The following is a 6,965-nucleotide window of genomic DNA, read 5'->3' as shown; positions in this document are numbered from 1 at the left end:
TCGAGGGGGGGTATATGTAATTTACCCTGCAATTTTTTATTTTTTAATTAATATAAAAATATACAATATGAATTTATTAATAATTAATACCAATTAATATTTATTTTTCAATTAATATTGATTTTTTTCTTTTTCTTCAGAAATATACAATTTTTTATTTTTTAATTAATATTAATATTAATTAATATTAATATTTGAGTATTGACTAGGGCATTTAAGTAATTTTAGCCCCCCACGCCAGCTGCGCGCTTAAGTCAAAAATTTAAGCACTCTCTAACCAGCTTTTGAGATAAGCTGAGAAATAACTTGATTTAAGTTATAAGTTGGTTAACTTAAACTGCACCAAACACAATATTTTATCTTAAATTAAGCTAAAAGCTGAAATAAGCAGCTTATAAGCTCTACCAAATAGGCTTAATATATAGTTAGGGGTTGCGGAAGCAAATATACAAAATATATGTAGTCCATTGAGTTATGAAGACATATATGGGACAGATAATTTAAAACTTTTATGAACTAGCGAGTGGCATCAAAAGATACAGTATTTACACATCACTCCATGAACATATTATCAAAAATCTTGCCGGTAATTCTAAAGAAACAAAGTCTAGTACATTCACAAAAACAGCCACTAAACTTGACTTAATTCAGAACCTCCTCGGGAGGCACAAAGGTTGGCTGAGAAAAACTGAGACGCCAGGTCCTCAACTCTAAGCCTGGTCACGTGTCTGATCACCTACATACATAATATAAATAGTAAGCGGAAGCCCAGTGAATAATAACAGAGTAAAGGGTTTTAATGAATGATGTACATACTAGATTCAAAAATCATAATTCAGATTCATATTCTTGTTCAAATCATATACAGAAATCAGAGTTCATGCTTAATTATACGTGGTACATCCATTAGCGCTAACAGAGCAGATACAGAGCAGATGCATAACATATGATGGTTATAAGTAACCAGTTCCATAAAGGAACCTCCGGATCCGGGTCACAAATGACAGATATGCTGAGCTCCATGGTGGAGCCTCCGGTACGGGTAACAGGGTCCAGACATAATAAGTTCCATAATGGAACCTCCGATACTGGGTAACAGCTAACAGATATCACATGATGCTAAGGATGCCACGAATACATTATCAGAAATTAGACAACCATTTGTTGTATACAACATAGTATTTCAGAAAAAAGATCTTATTTTATCATACAGAAAATAAATAAAGTTGAACATAGTTTTACTAAGTTATTACTCACAGATGGCTTCGGGTGCAGACAGACAAAACAGACTAATCAAATGGTTTACGGCACGTGACCTACATCAACACATAACAAATACACATTTGAAACACACGTTGGAATATATTTAACTCATTACGTTCCGTTCTTAGTGTGTTTCTATATTTTACCCTCATTATTATGTCTTAACCTTAGCTTAGGAATGCCTAGGATCCAATGAGAATGCCAAAATGCCATTGAACACATTTAACAAAACTTGCTGAAAATAGGTGTCTCGCTCGAGCGTAACTTCTCCCGCTTGAGCGAACATGCAATGTGTGAGGGGACGCTTGAGCGCAACTTCCCACGCTCGAGCGTTCTGCAAATTTTGAAAAGTACTGGTTATGCGATTTTCACACTCGATAGTCGCTCGAGCATGAGACTCATGTCCCCGCTCGAGCGCAACTCTTGACGCTCGAGCGGTCTGCAAAAACATGAAACTTCTGGGAGCATGTATTTCACGATTGAGCGAGCTTTTGGTAGCTCGAGCAGAGATGCAAAAACAAAGGTCGCTGCTCGAGCGCAGAATCTTACGCTCGAGCGGAAGTGTAGAATTTGAAATTTTCAAATTGCACTCCCAAGTTCCAAACTCAAATTCCACACCTCAAAACTCATTTTCTTGGACCAAAATTCTGGAAAATATCTAAGAACTTGTAAAACATCATGGTTTGAAGTTCATTTCATGAAATTAAAGTCCAAAAGTAAGTCAATTGTGTAAAAATTCAACTTGAAATGTAAGAACATGCTATAAATATGACATGCATGTATTCATTTGAACTCATAGCTTCCAAAACATGATCAACTAAGGTAATTTGATGGAAAACATGATGAAATTACAAGACTATGGTAGACTTAGTACATGCATGTGAAAAAATCCTTAACAATTAGACTAAAAATAGAAGGAATTATGCATGCATGCATGGTATGAGTTACAATTCTCAAATTTTAGCTTGATTCTCATGCTTAATCTTCTAATTTTCTTGAATTCTTACACCAAGTAATTGAAATTCATAATTAAGGAGTTGAATCTCCTACCTTAAGCCTTGAGTTACCAAGTGTTGGGGCCAAACTCCCTTAATTCTCTTCAAGCTTCCCTATTTCCTTCTTAATTCTCTTCTTCCTTTAATGTTGGCTTCAATCTCTCTCTCTCTCTCTCTCTCCTTTTACATGTTTGAGATGAAAATGAATAAAGAAAAAGGGAGTCTTGGGCTTGGTAGTGGCCTTATATAGGCTAATTAGTGAAGCTTCATTAATTCTTGCTTAGACTAATCATTTGGAATTGTTTTATTCTAATTTAACCGTTCTGAATCGAATTTCAATTAAACCTACCACAAAATTCTATAAATCCCAAATAACACATAAATCAAGTCAATTTCTAAATCGGATGCCGATAATGTAACGCCCTCAAAAATAAACCCATAAACAGACATCCATGATACAAGAAAGAGATATCACATTTCAAAATCAGAGTATTCTTACAGAATGTATTACATGTTGACAACAAAAGTAAATGCCCTACGGGCTTACAACTTTCCAAGTCAACACTTGGTTACAAAAATGAGAGTGCTAACTCTACACAAAATAAGCCCTTAGCTTGATATACATGTAATGCAAAAAGTAATAAAAAAGGTCTCTCCGCCACTAAGCCTCCCAAGCTACGTCCTTGAAGGTGGCATGACACCTACACCTGAAAATGATGTCCCAAATAGGGTGAGTCAACGCCCAGTAGAGATATGCTAAACATAATATGGGTAATAACTAAAACATTAGCACTTGATAAATGTTTAACTCATATACACCAACATACAGTACAATCCAATTCCATAGTCCTTTACTTATCTAATTCCCAACTTATAAACACGGCTCAGAACCTGGCCAAACAACTTAGATGAGACTACATCTCCTGCCAACAATACTCCAAACTGCCATTTTACGGAAATTGCGTCTGCGGGATTCGGCACCCATGTGTAATTATTTTCTTGTGGCCATTTTATGGAAATTTCATCCACGGGACTCGGCACCCATGTATAGATATTTTCGAATTTATCATTTTACAGAAATTTCATTCGCGAGATTGGGCACCCATGTATAATTATTTTCGACTTGCCATTTTATGAAAATTTCATCCGCGGGATTCGACACCCATGTATTCAAATATTCATCATATACAATGACCAATCAATACACATATTCTTTGTATTATTCCAACCGTCATACTCAATGACATACTCAAATTGATTAGTTTTAATTCACCTAATCATCATGCAATGTCTACAACAGTCAAGACTATCCTCCACCGATAGCCCAAAGCAGTTATTTCTAAACAGATAATAAATGCACCAACATATAAATTATCAATAATTCTCAAAGGTGAGTGATTATTAAGTCCAACTCCACCATTCTACTACATAATGAGCCAATTTCACTATTTCACAATGAAAGTCATTAATTACACTAATGACCCACTAAAACCCAAATACGGCATTTTCTTCCTTTTTCATTATTGACCCAAAGGTCCAAATATTATCATTAAACAACTACAATCCCATTTTAGGACCCAAACACACATGTATTGGCCCAAAAGAACAAAACCCCTCTTTTTCATATTGAAACCCTAACACCCACAATTACCCACCTTCAACATTACATCAAAATGACAACAAGTTTATGTCAAAGACCATAAATATGAGTAGTTATCCCTACCTCAAATTCAGAGCTCAAAGGAGGAAGATGAAGAAATTCGAAATGCTCCAAACCCCAATATTTTCGGATCAAAATGTAGCCTTCAACAAGCTCCACACTTTTTACAAAGGCCCAAGGATAGAAGCTCACTCCTACTAGATCAAACCCTATAGAGAAGTTGGAATTTTAGAGTGAGGTGCTCTCCAATGGAGGTTTTGAAAAGTAAGAGAGAGAAAGGAAGTGTGAAAAGTGATTTAAAATCACCCAGCTGCAATCTGATATACGACTAGTTCGCTCGAGTGGAGAATAGGACGCTCGAGCGTCAAGCACAAAAAACTGAACCCGCTCGAGCGTCAAGACACAACTGCAAAACACACCCGCTCGAGCGCAAAGGGAAACCCGCTCGAGCGTAGATTACACTCTTCCAGTACTTTTACAGACAAAGAACACCCGCTCGAGCGCAAGGGTGAAAAACACAAGGAAGTTCGCTCGAGCGTGAAAAACACATTTGCAGTACTTTTGCAGATGGACAAACTACTGACGGTGTGCAAACTTCGCTCGAGTGCGAATGGATCCGCTCGAGTGAACTACTAAAAATCTGGGCAACAAGAAATGGGACTAAAGCTCAACCAACCTGTTCGAAACATGCCCAAGACAAATCTAAATTCAAATGCAAAGAGTTAAATGACGAAAATGAAGTACAGACAACAACAACTATCAATGGAACCGAGTCCGGAATACAGTAAATAAGGAAGGAAAAACCAGGATCACTATAGATAAGGCCTTCATTTCACAAACCGAAACAGAAACATGAATAGATCTTTTTACGTTAAACAGATATAAACACAAATAAGGTAACATATTTCACTTTAATTACTCATTAGGCATAATTAAACATGGATTAACGTTAATCATGGGTCGGGATTGTTACAATAATGCTATCAAGAAACATAAGTGAGTGTTATTTGCATCACCCTAAATTATTATTCTCTCTCTCTATGTGGTTATTTTAGTCGTTCTAGAGTGATACAAATAAATTTTGAGATGAAAGGAAATGGAAAATTTCAAGTTTCCAGTTGTAAGATGTGAATGACATCATACAAAAATTATGTAGCCACTAGCTTTGAAAACTCATTTGAACATTCCTGTATAATAAAAAGGCAGGACACAAGTATATATTTTGTAGATAATCATAATTCAAGAAACTTTGAATATCAATCAAGTAACTTTTCAAAATGGATTCTTATATAAAGGCCAATTATTTTTTTAATATATTGTAGTTATTATAAAATTTGCAATGGGAAAAACCTCCTTTGTAGTGGAGGCTTCCTATTATAGAGCCTCTATTTCAAATGGAGGCTTTCAGAGCCTCCATTCCAAGTCTAGGCTTATAATTGAATTTTTTGCTTCATCATCTATTTCTTGTAAGGTGTGTGACTTGTGAAGAAATGGGTCTAGATTGTGAAATAGGTTGGGGTCAAGACAACTTTAGTAAAATTTTCAAAATCAACAATATTTTAATAATGCTTTTGGTAAAGTTAACTTATATCTTTATTCTCCTCCAAGTTAATGTATATAGTTGTACCTTGTGCACAAGGCTCCTGCTTACAACATAATCTGGGAGAGGTATTTAACATATGAAGATAAATAATGTTGATTTGGAATGAGTGACTGATCTTATGCTTCTAAACTGCTGATCATGTTTCTTGAACGGTGCCAAAACTTCCATTTTGTTGTGTTAGTCTTTTGAAGTATTGATTTAAGCCCCCTTCCACTTTTTCTGACCAAAAAGTTGGTAAATTAATGGATTATTTGATTCTGTTGAGGATCGTACCCATTCTTAGTGTACCAAAATTATAAAAATAGAAAAAAAAAATTTTAAAAAAACTTTTTTATAGGTTTGTATGCGTGCCATTTGTGGAAGCATCAACATTTTTTTTTTTTCTAGCAACATTACAATTAGTTCTTTCCATCTAATCATCTAGTCTGGGATTTTGAGAGAATGGAGCCATGTAGTCAACAATTTGATGTGGTAAAAGTCCTTATAATTGTAGGAATTTCTTATATGACTTTATGCTTCTGGAAGTAGCAAGTATGTGTACTCGTCACTTGCATCGTTTCCTTCATTGACCTAAGTAGTAGTTTTTATTTTTATTTTTGGAGAAGTTCATTGTCATAGGTAGCTTATGAAGCTGGTTTATACATATCCAATTTGAGAGTATTTCAAGTACTTTGTTGTTGTCCGGTATTGTGAGCTGTTAGTATTTTAATTGCTATAACTTTACATCTTGTCACACCCCTCCCTCTTCCAATGGGTGAGCCTTGGATTGTGAAAGAGGGACTAAGGATGCAATCTAAAAGCTATGGAGAATTGGAGATAACAGATTGGGTCAACATTTTTTAAGTTGTGGTTTTAATACCTTTGTTTGCATTTGGTTCCCTAAATATTATGCCAATGAAGATGTCTATGTCAAAGTGCAGATATCTGTGATTTATGGCACTGAATTGTTGATTGCTTATTACTTCAATTCTGTTTCATGGAATTTTATTTTATTTTATTTTTTCCGTCCTCTAATAATTAAATAAAGTTGAAAGGGGTGAAACCTCTCTACACTGTAGGGGTGAATTCTCTTTACACAGTGGGAGCAAAACTAAAAGCCAACAACAAAACTAAACTCTCCTAAAAATCAATAGCAGCTAAAAAGCAATTAAAAAGCTATCTTGACAGCTGAAAATGATATGTATGAAACAATTTTACTTAGCATTTTATTTGTACCTAAGAAGTATGGATACTTCTAAAAAAGTAATGTTGATGGATACTTCCCAACACTTGGACACTTACGAAACACATTACAAGTTTTAAAATAGTCAGATTATTCGTAGATAGTGTGACATTATCCTCAAATGCTATATGGAACTAATAGGTGAATTTTTTTTTCTTTGGTAGATGGCTTTTGGCATGGACATGTGGATATTCCAATTTTGTGTACAGAGGATCATTTACA

Source organism: Camellia sinensis, chromosome 2 (assembly GCF_055761805.1).
Source record: "Camellia sinensis isolate YWXY chromosome 2, ASM5576180v1, whole genome shotgun sequence".
Classification (NCBI taxonomy): domain Eukaryota; kingdom Viridiplantae; phylum Streptophyta; class Magnoliopsida; order Ericales; family Theaceae; genus Camellia; species Camellia sinensis.
Note: the sequence above shows the minus strand (reverse complement) of the source record.